This window comes from Grus americana, chromosome 13 (genome assembly GCF_028858705.1).
Source record: "Grus americana isolate bGruAme1 chromosome 13, bGruAme1.mat, whole genome shotgun sequence".
NCBI lineage: Eukaryota > Metazoa > Chordata > Aves > Gruiformes > Gruidae > Grus > Grus americana.
This window is the reverse complement of record NC_072864.1, coordinates 5,898,553-5,910,568: the sequence shown is the minus strand read 5'-3', so window position 1 is coordinate 5,910,568 and position 12,016 is coordinate 5,898,553. Positions and strand designations below refer to the sequence as shown.

General features: G+C 39.1%; 1 long non-coding RNA gene across 1 annotated transcript in view; it reads right to left on the bottom strand.

Moving 5' to 3' along the window:
* Nucleotides 1–1,634, bottom strand: part of LOC129212437 (uncharacterized) — a 298,847-nt gene extending 297,213 nt beyond the window's left edge. The window contains exon 1 of the long non-coding RNA XR_008579167.1: nucleotides 1,552–1,634. This is a non-coding gene — a long non-coding RNA (uncharacterized LOC129212437). The remainder of the gene's footprint in view (nucleotides 1–1,551) is intronic.
* Nucleotides 1,635–12,016: the final 10,382 nt, after the last annotated feature.

Genomic DNA, 12,016 nt, shown 5'->3' with positions numbered 1-12,016 from the left:
AACTCATTCTATAATACAGTTATATATACATTACTTTGAAACACTGTTTTTAAATGCAATGGAAGTATAAACAATGTATACTATTGCTTACACTAGAAAAATACCATTGTTATTAATTTTGGGGAGGGGTTTTAATGTTGACATTGAAACACTTGCAACTACCTAACAAGAGAATTAGAGTCTAGAGGCATATATCACAAAGAATGGAAACTCTCTCACAACCCAGCATATTGATTCCCTGAGACTGCAAATGAAAAAAGGTACCTTCCCTCACCTTCTTTGGTGAATTATTGATTAGCTCAGCCTTAAAAGTGGCCATTTCTCTCCACTGATTGCAGGGGGAGTTTGGATAATGAGCTCTTACATTGACATCTATGCTGTAGATATTCAAAATTAGGCGACATAAATTCTGCCAAGAGGAAACTCGGTTGTGACACTTTTCTACTCACTGTATGCTGGCAATGAAGATGACACGATATGGGAGATGTGACATTCCGTCACTACTATTAGAAGACACTTCTGTACTGGAGTGATGGTCCGTAGCTTTTTACAGATTTAAAAAACACTGAACATTCACATCACACCTGTATGTAACAAGGCCATTTTAGGTAAAAACACTGTGACCAAATTTCAGTCAGTTGACTGCTGGACAACCATCTGAAAGGGAAGTCTGTTGCTGTAGTGAACCCAGAACAATCTTCTGACAGTGACTTTCAGTAATGGATGGATTTTCAACCTGCGTAAGGTGGAAACATGGCAGTGCTCATTTATTTTTGAATTGTAGAGCCTTGACTCCTTGATCCTCATGATTTTCAGGTATACAATCAGGGCAGAAGACTTAATTTACTGTCACTGATGTGGAATTTATATTATCACCTGTGGCCACAGCATTTATTCTTGCAATTGTTTTGGGAAGTGATCCTCAATCATTCCCAGCTTCTTAGCTAAGCATTGTAAAACAACAGTCAGCATATTCTCTGCCTGTTTTTTCTAGCTGTAACTCTAACTCCAGCTTCTTTTGGCACTGACCCTTTCCATTACTTGCAAACAAGGTCAGTATTCTTTGTGGGCCTTACATTACTCTCCTATAGATCAGTATGCCTGTGGTTTTGCCTCCTAATGTCTGTCATGTTGGCAATAACTGTGCTTGTGGAGTCTAAGAATGGAAGTTTTGCAAGTGGTGAAATTGAGGAATATATCTTTTTTATGGTCACTTTCCAGATACACTTCAAAGCCAGGTCTCCCTAGGCTTCTGCCATTAGAGACTTTGTGCACCCATGGAGAGTAATAGAAGCTGAATGTTCCTATAGAAATTGCTATATTAACTACTGCCCATGGATTGCACCCTCTGTTGGAGCCCAATTCTCCTCAAATTGAAATCAGTGCCAGAACTCCACTGTTATTTATTTGTGGGGAAGGGTCAGATTCACAGGAAACCCTGGAGAAGCTTGTAAATAGCTTGTCTGAGATAAATGAAATATGTCATTTGTCCCTAATGATCTCTCTCTGCCAGCACAGAAAGACAGCAAAATAAAACGCTTTGCAACATACCAGTAGGAGTAAAGAAATGTTCTTGCCATCTTCCACAGCATCCACAAAATACCACAGAACTGCTCCAGGTGTTAGCAGGTGCCAGCTGTCATTGAAAGTTTTAGGACTTTCCCATGACCTGGAAGGCTTGGGAGGCAGATGTATCTGCAGGATTGGAGACATTTAACATTTGTAAGTATTTGAATCCTTTTACCTCTGCAGATCAAATCTGTAATTTTCAATCCAGCTGATTCCATGGAAACATCACCATTTGTTTCTTGTACGTTTTCTCATTGTTCTGCTGCTTCAGTATACCTAGTCCAGACTCTCTTAACAGCCTGCTCTCTATTATAACACCCGCTATAACATTAAGCCCAGTATTCAGTGTATGCAGCTCATGCTTTTCTCTCATGGTATCACTCACATCAAACACAGGCAGCAAAGCAGGAAGCACAGGCACACAAAACAGCTTGGTAAAAGAATGCAGAAGACCTTAGATGCCTGTAAAATGCCTAATAGTACCACTGATTCAAAAGCTAGAAGTTGCCTCAGATCCACATATACAATGTTAAGATTAAATAAACCGACTAAAAGTGACATTAACTGCAACAGTTTTATTTGTTTGAACAATAATTTGGGCATGAATGGTTAGTGCAAATGTATTCTGCTTTGGGTTTTGTTTTTATGTATGCATCATTTGTAAGTATATTTAGCATAGCAACATCTAACAAACTCTGTTATTGCAATTACAGTGGGGACACTGAGTCAGTATTTCTATCTTTCACATATCAAATCCAAACTCCTGATAAGAGCATTTTCCTCGCCATTTCAGATCGTTTCAAGATTTCCACACCATTCCTTAAACATATGCACATATGTCACTGGTATCTTACAGACTTCACAAAAGTGGTCCATGAACTTCCAGTTATTATCATTTGTTAATATTATTTAAAAAATACATGAGGCATTAAAAGAAATAAAGGACAATCAGCCAATGTTTGTCAAACCTTATAGCATCATCAGTCACACAACAGATGCAGTTAAGTCACAGTATTTTACCCTGAAGCATATTATTGCTGATCCTCTCTCCAAGCAAGCTAAGCTCAGAAGTTGGATGCAGTCCAAATCTTTCCAGTTTTAAATAAACTTCTTCTCTGTTTTGCCCTATTATTCAATAAAATGTTCCCAAAACAATGGTTTTGTAAGCTATAAACAAGTTAAGCATTTAAATAATTAAGTCTGAATGGAGGAACAGAGAATATGTTAAAGGCTTGTGTCTTAAGTCAATAAAACTAACAATAATTCTAAGTTTAAATGCTCAAAGGAACTCCCAGCTCCTAAACAAGATCAAGGTCCACTTATGCTAAATGATCTGCAGGCACAGCCCAGCAGGGTCTCTGCCCTTTACACTTTTCAGTTCTGCAATGGGCAGAAGAGAAGTATGGGGGAAAACAAACTAAAAGCTTACGCATTCGCCGTTCTTGTAGACCAAAAGATTTACATAATTTATTAGCAAGATTTTCTTTTGTTATGTTCCCATTCTCCTCTGTGATCCAATAGAGAGCACGTTGCTGGGATGTACCCAGAGCTGAAGAATATCCCTTTTCTCCCCCCACAGAGTGGACATGTACTTCAACTGGACTTTGACCAGTGTCAGAGAAGCCGCAGGGCTATTTAGACATTTTCCGAGTAATAATGCATTAGTCTGGAGTCTGTATTGTAGAAAGAAGCCTCTCCCAAGAACCTCATATCTCCATTTCATCAGACTGCCTGTCATCAAAACCTGGGAGACTGGCAGTGCCAAGCCACAGCCATACGTTCAATTCAAGGCAAAAATAATGAAAGTGAAGATAAGATGACATAAGTATTTTATGAGCTATAAAAGGAGTATGTGATGTAGCATTTCTTAAGCATGGCTTGCAATTGCGTTGGGAATGGAATTAGAAGCTTTTCTGTTTGGCAAATAAAGAAAATCTACCCCAGCGGAACGATCTACATAAATTCTTATGTATAACAGAAGAACCACATTAAGGACCTAAAATTGGCCTTACACAACATAGGGTGCTGTGCTGGCAGTTTGCACAGAGATGAGCATCACTGCAGGGCAAATTTCAGCTATGGTATGTATTTGCCTATCTAGCATCTAAAGATCTGGGCAAAGCATTCTGCACACAAATATATACCTCAGGAAAGAGAAGAGGGAAAAAAGCACTAGTTCCTCTTAATGCATGTAGCAGTCATTTGGGAAATCCCCCCAAGGACTTTGCTCTGAAAATTATTGGGCAAATGTGTCTGAGAATGTGAATTTCAAGAGTGCCGTTAGAAGTGAAACTGCATCCATCAAAAGGAACTGGTTTCCTGTTTCTATTCTTCTTGGCTTTCATTTTTCAGATGTGTAAGCTAGATAATGAAAAGCCATTCCAGACCATTTTAGGTATTGCTGGGATGAGGTAAGGTTGTTATCTATTTGAAGGAGAATCATTTTTCATTGTCTGCTGGTATAAACGGGTAGAGAGTTTTTTGCTTTCCCCTCACATCCAACTGACATAAAAATCTTAACATTCTCCAAAGAGCAGTATGGAATTTATCCGTTCCATTTGCTTTAGCCCACAATGAAAGCAACAGGGACTGGTGACTATAGCTACGCTTTTCTGTGAAAATTTAGAGTGTACAAATTTCACGTTAAGTTGTTTTTATGTGGTTTCATGTTTTTATTCGTTATCCTTTTTTATTTCCTTCTCTCCTCATCAGTTTTGCAATACATGCAGAGTGTAAACTAAAGAAAGCAACTACCTCATCTCGAACTTTTTGACATTTCTTACAACAGCAGATTGATACAATTGAGATTAGGACCTCAATTTCATGTCATATTTAAAGACGGTTCTAGAAACCCATGTCCCACCCACTACATTATAAGACTGGATCTAGTCTTCTCAGTGTATATCACCAACATTTTCCGCACTTATAGAAGTATCACCCATACAACTGTTGAGCCAGCTGAACACCAGTTAAGAGGGGGTACAACAGCATCATTTCTCAGGGGGGCTTGGTGAAAGATATTGACAGCTAAAGGCAATCCAATTCTGAATTACGTAAAATTACTTGAGAGGAAAGTCAATGAAAAAGCGGCAAGTTTCATGGTCATTGTAAAGTTCTTAATTCTCTAGGCCTTCCTCTCATCAGTCTTTTTAACCCAGAAGTCTTTCAGAATCCAGACTAAACTCAGCAAACCAGCCGACTGCTTGTGAGTCTTGCAAATAAACATCTTTTACAGTCAACAGGCAACTGAACCAATTCCATATTGTCGGGCGTAAAAAATCTTCATTCTGGAATATCAAGAACCATTATGCAAACTAAATTCACACTCATTTAGCAGCACCAACTTTGCTGATGCAGTTTCTTGTATATGAAACAACGTGACTGCTAATTTTCATGAAAAATCAAAACACCACTGCAATTTATTAGTATAGAAAAGCCCTCTTCTCTGAGGAATGACGACTCACCTCATTCTTCAAACTACTCATGTGAATTTCTCAAACTGCTCAGTCTGTTTTCAGAGCTGAATTGTACTTTTGAGTTCTAAAATTTACATAGAGTCATTTTTCAGGGAAAATGTATTTGTGGATTAATGAGCCCAAGGCTGGCTGCATCCGGCTTTGAGTGAAATGGATATGCCATGTGCAATCTACTGTTTCTCATTCCAGGATGAGGCCACTGGATTTAACCACACTCACATCATGCAGCTTTATGGGGAAAACGGTTTTTGTCAAATCAGCAGTTTTAAACTGATCTCAAAAGCTTTGGGGTTTTCGCAGTTAATATAAAAGTTGTTACAAGAACAAAGATGAAGATTATTAAAAATAGAAACCTGTATAAATATTTCTAAAACCGAATTTAAATTGGGCAAATTGCCAGAAGTACTCACTGACTGCAATGGGAAAGACTTGGTTTTCTTGAAAATGTGCCATGTATTAAGTAGCCTAATTCTGGGCTTCTCTTTGGACTTCTGAAAGTGTCTTATATCCTTTCAGACTCCAAGACCAGAGGGGAAAATTTTGATCAGCTCCTAACTCAGTCAACATAAATTCACCCAGTGAGTCCTACATCTAACCTAAAAACGTGTCAGTGGTCTATGGAACTGCTCAAGTACAGCCCAGAAACCAGACACGGATTTACAACATGAAAAGCCATGGAGATTTTCAATCCCTCACTTCAGGACATGGTCCTCACGAGCTGTTCTGTGGCTGCACACCAATCCTGCCCTTCCCCTTTCAATACTGAACATTACCAAGTGCTCTTCAATCCAAGTCCTACAGCTTGCAACTGATTATCTTCCAGTATAGATTGCCTGAAAACAGCGTGACGCAGCAATAAGCTACAGAGCCATCCCTTAGCAAGTGCAAAATTAATAAATATTATGCTTGGCAAGATTTTTACTAAACTCTCAGTGGTCTCAGTTCTGCCTTAGGCATGGGTGTTTGCACCTGCATCAAGTCAACTTACAGCAGTGCAGATCTGGCACAACGCAGTTTTGCTAAGTCAAGTATTGTTAAATTACACAACATTAATTTATTTCATTCCATTTGTCATTACACAAATGGCCACCTTTTGGAACAGCACTTGCAGCATGACTCCATCATCTCACAGATTTTCTCAGGACAAAAAAGTAAAAATAATACGTCCTCTGCAGTTTTTGCACAGGGATTTGCTTTGGCACGGCACTTCCTTCCCCAGTCCCTGCCAAATGTCAGAATGTTTGGAGAGAGAACATTTCATTCTTTGCCATAAAAACAAAGCAACACAGAAATAAAGGAGCAGTTAAGGGAGAAAGACTGCTATTCTCACCTAGAGCACACTGTGATGTGGAGCAGTTGACTGCAACAGAGGCTTCCAAATGTGGGACAGCTTGCCCAACACAAATATGTAACCCTAAAGAGACTGTCACAGGAGTAAGCCGGGGTGGTGTTATTATTATTTATTTTCTATTTTACTAAGATGCTTTGGTCTTTTTGAGTTCACATGGCGACACCTGGAAAAAAAAAAATCTTAGAAAGAATCACCAGTTTTATATTTCCTTTTCTTTTCAAAGAAACTAATGTAAAGAACAGCATCCCTCTGGCCTGCAGGCACCTCTCCAGCCGGCAATTACAATTGAAAAGAATTACAGCTGCAATCTAGCTGAAGAAATTGTCTTATCTGCTCCACGAATGCACCCTTGGGAGGATTCTTAAATGCTATTTTATATCCCTGGAGAAGAGTAACGCAGAGACAATGATGAAAAAGGCATCTGTTTTAGATGTGTGTAGTTCTAACCACTAACGTGGGCCGTGTGATCTATGCCTGTGGATAGTATGACTACTGCTCATTAAAATTTTATCATAGGTTGCTCCATATCTTATTCACTATGTAGAAGCTCAAATGAGACCCAAACACAGTCAGTCTGGAACCTCCAGAACAGGTATTCGAAAATGGTGGAGAGTTAGGCCATAAAATTTGTCCCATTTATGAAAGAAGAAAAAAGTCTTTAAATTTATCTGACTGCTGCCAGCTCTGTCTTTCTGTATTGAAGTAGCAAAGGTAGTATTTCACCAATATGGACTCTCCCAATGACAAGTAAGACAGGACATACATTCTGAAAATAAGTTTCAAAGAAATCGATCTAGAAAATGTTCAAGAGAATTTTTCACTAACAACTCTCTTTTTAAAAAACATCTCTATTTTTGAAAAGCAAGGTACAACAAAATCAGTCTGGAAGGACTGAAAGTTTTCAGCCTTCTCCCCTGAATGGCACACATTAAATGAAGTCTTCTGATAGAGCCATCTTTCAGCATCTCTGTCCCTACTGCTTGGTTCTTGCTCCTTGTGCGTTTACATAAGCATAAGGTACATGAGACCCCATTGTCCTTGACGAAATCACTCTAATCATGATTCAGCCACATCTGAACTATCAACTCTAGATCATTTCAAAATTAGCATTTTTGAGTTAGTCCAACCAATTTTAATAAGTCTTAAGGCAGATTTAGCTGGCTTAATCCCAAAACCAGACAGAAAACTGTTAGATAGAAACAGTTTAATGCATACTGACTTAAACTGGTTCTAAAAAAACATAAATAGTGAGGTCCCAAGGTATTTGCTTATCTACATTTAGTCAGCTGTTAGTGAGCCAAAACATATTAAAGCAAGGTGGCACTTTCTGTTTAATTTGTTATATACTTGGGCATAGAGACAGAAGTCATATGTTCTTCAAAAAACCCCCTGATGTATGCAGAGAGACCGGTTTCACATATATCATCTTCCAAAATACAAGTTTCTAAATCATGTTTCATCCCAGCTCCCAAAAGGCATGGAGAAACAACAGCACTCTCATTAAATACCCACCTCTAATCCCACACGTCTAGTCAGTAGTGTTAATGATCTTCAAAGGCGTGGATTGTGAATAAGTCTAGACATGCTAGGGAGGCAGTCCTGGGAAGCTGAGTGCTAAAAATTGGCAAGAACTGATTAAATGAATAAACTGTTTTGAGGTGCTCTGAGCACCTGCATCATTATAGTCTTCAGTTGAAGATGTAAGTACGAAGCACCTCTTCAAAACTAGGAGACATACAATAATTCGAGACCAAGAAGCTTACTGCCAAACTAGACCTAGCCTCTCAGAAGATACAGGTCTCTCCATCACCCACCTGAGGCATGGGCTGAGAAGAAACAATAACTGTGTCCGTTCTGCGCAATGAAGCACAGAGCAGAGATGTCCTCACTGGCAGGAGCCTCTGCTGAACAGTCTTGTGGAGATTCAAGCCCAAAAGCCGTATCAGTTTGATGCTGTGCCCAAGCTAATAAATAAGCCTGTGAGTAGAGCTCATCAGCTTAGTGTTAGTCCTGTGCTGACTCAACTAAAGTACTTCCATACGTGGTGTCTGCATGAGCTCCTCTGTTGTGGGCACCTCTTCCAATGCACCCTGCTTCACACGTGTGTCTCGCATCCCAGATGATACAACACAGGAACTGGTAGAAAAGCAATAGAATGCTGCTTTTGAAGACATATAAAAAAGGCCCTTATGTTCATTGTTTAATACACAAATACTGCATATACAAAGAGCAGAATTCTGTGCCTGTGATGAATGAGAAGTATTTCCTAAAAATTAGGCCTCCATATTTTAAGACAGAGAATATTATTCCCTGCTGCTTTCTGCTTCTGTTCTTGCTTTAAAATACCTTCTCTGTCTGAATTTTCTCCTCTTAAATATTTTTGGCAAAATGATGACATGAATTCAACTTGATATTAACATTGCTATTTTTGTTACAAATGACCAAAGATTGTTGGTTTGAGACACTGCGCTATATTTCAGGACATCTTAGACTACTTCCAAACTCTGCAACGTACTTCTTGCATGACCCAGAAGAATCCACAATCTCTTTGTGCTTGTCTTTCCATCCATAAAAAAAATGAAAATAACATTCCTTTGTCTTCTCTGTGTTGCCTTTTTTGGAGAGACTATATAGCACGTATTGTAACAGGTCTCAGGTACAGTAGTTAGGGCTTCTCTACAGTGGATACCAGCAACACAAAACACAAATAAAATCCTTCCAAATGGCTTTTTGTAGGTATTTGTCACTATGGTATTATGAAAAAATATAGAGCAAGACAATGCTTTAGGTTTTCTTGAACTAAATTCACAACCCTGAAACTCACTCATTAAAATGACATACAGGCTTTTTGGAATACTCATCCAAAACTGTACTGTTAAAAAATTCTGCATTGTAAATACTGGTCAGGACTGAATTTGTTATCCAGCTCCACAAAGACAGCAGATAAGATACAGCAGATAAGAAAACTGAAACTGTGGAGAAAATATCGATTTTGAAACATAGGAAGAAACAAGAAAAAATGCAAGAAAGAAAAGGCACACATATCTCTACACCTTCTAACGGAAGAGAGCAAAAGTTCATTTGTATAGATTCATTTAAACTTCCCAATATCCCATTCAGAAGGGTTTCACAATGGCTGTGTGTTTCAGCATCTAACCTCTTACGCTTGGCATATAGCATACAGTCCTCAAGGTGACATCCATTGGTATACACATAAAGAAATGCATTAAATTATTACATTTGCACTTAAAATAGTCCATTTTCAATGTTTTCTGGACACAAACAGTCAAACTACACATTTGTACAAACAATAACAGTTCTACAGATCATTCACACAAATGACCTAGGTCATTTGAACAAACATCTTAAATTTATAGTGACAACTTACAGGGACGTGGTTCTACCAGCTACATCCAGTCACAGAGACCTGCTGCTTTTAACTTCCTTAGGATTTTTACCAAATCATTTAAGCCCAACTCTCTTGGCCTTCTCTCATGCAGAAGGAATTTAAAAATAACAAAACGCAGCTATGCCATCAGCTAAAACTGAGTCTTCAGACCGAACTAGTTCAAATGATATGATACTTCCACTTAATTTAGCTCTCCTTCTATTTTTAGATAAACCACTTCATACAATATTCAAAACATAAAAATATGATCAAATTAGAAAGTTAAGCACACCATGTGGGAAGCCAGAAAACATGGGTTACATTACCAGGTGAAGTTTATTTCTGTCTCCTTTCCTACTCAGTCATTCTTACCGTTTTCTACTGAGCTACATTCTGCAAAAGATACACTTACTAACCAACAAACATGAAGCATGAAGCGGCAATTAGGTCAACTGAATAAAAGAAAGAAAGAAAATCAGTGTTGATATTATCAAATTAATCGAGTATAGAGTAAGACAGAGGGATCTAATCAGAACATATAGTTCCATCAGTTAAGCAGCTTGCAAAGTTAGACTGATTTTATTATTATTTTATCCAAATGTTTTGTTTTGTAACAACTACATTTTGAATGGTCTCGTGTTATAGAATACAGTAACACAATTCTGTACACTTTTCGCCTTTTTATTTCTTTCTTGCTCAACACAGCAATACTAACTCAGGGCCCATGTTGGGCTTATACGTATAGAAATCCTGGCTCTTGTCTTGACTATCTCCTGTCAGGCTTTCTTATTTTTCGCCCCTGTAAACAGAGTTCTGCTGGCCAGTGTGAACTTGAATCCAAAAGACATACCAGATTTTTCCCATTCTTTCTTTGTATGGTTAGCTACTCTGCAGCTCTATTCATGTCATCTTAAGCCTTCCTTTTGTCTGCCTGCCCCACTTCTCCATGCCTCCTGGGACAAGCAGTGCATCAGCTCTACTCCACTCTTTGTCAACAACCAAAAGCAGTAGCTAAAGCTCTTTATTCCTAAGGTCTCTTTTAAGAACAGGCCAGAAAAAGGCAGGAAAAAAGGACCCCTTCTGTAGCTGACCTTGCTAAGTCTGGAGACAAAATCCAAAGACAGGCAGAGACAAGTATGAAGGACAGAACTGGTGGATGGTTGTAGGCTCTGGGGAGGAAGGGTTTAGGGAAAAGCCTTCCTGACCTGCAGAGAGAAAGTGGAGTGCGGTTTGAGGAGGTGGGGGTTAGCAAAATGACACTAGAACAGGCCGAAAGGCCGAGCTGAGGAAGGACTGGGTCAGACTTAATAGGGGAAAACTGTCCCAGCATCTTGGGCCTGTGCACATGTAATATAAAGCCCACAGGAACAGATCTGATTTGGGCTCTGGAAAGCAGCATCCTTCAGATCAGCAGATGTAAGAGATGAGACCAGCTGCAGCACCCCAGGACCACCTCTCAAAGTATCTGAAAATATTAATGGTATGTCTCTGATACACTAGAAGGAGCAGCAGAAATCCAAAACTTCAAAGAAAAGAACAAGAACTCAGCTTCTTTTTGGAAAAACAGATGATTGTTTTGGAACATCCAACTCAAGATTTTTAATCTCTTGAGGCTGGCAATACCAAGAATATAGCCTTTTTACCTAGTATCAAGCACCCACTGCCAGGTAGTTTCCCAGCTTTGTAGTTTCTGCTTTCCTTCTTCTCTACTGGACTTTCCTCGTTGCATCAATATTGGCATTTTCAAGCCCAGCTGAGGAGTTCTGATCCTCTGCTATGTCCCTGAAAGCGATCACTCTGTGAAGAAGGTCAAGCCTTTTTTTCTTCCCCCCAAAGAAAATGCAAAATATTTTTCTTCCTGAAGAAGCCACAGTCAAAGGGGAAGGAGGAAGAGAGATTTTGCCTCAATATGCAACTAAGTCAAATTTAAAACCTCAAATAGGGAATTTCCCATTATCACACAACTCTAAGAAGCACACCAGACCAGAAGGGAGGCTGCTTTAAAGAGGAGACACAGGAAGCTGCAACCAGAAGCAAACAGGCCCTTCAGCTCGTGATGTAAAACACGAAAAGAAAGACACTCCCGCGTGATCCAGAGCCTGCTGAAATCAGTCTTTCCAACAACCGTCAGCTTTGGACGCAGCACACCCAGACATTCTTTGCCAAAGTGAATAATGCTGCAGTGGTTTACAAAATCATGAAAAAACAACTAGGCATTGCTGATTGTAAGAG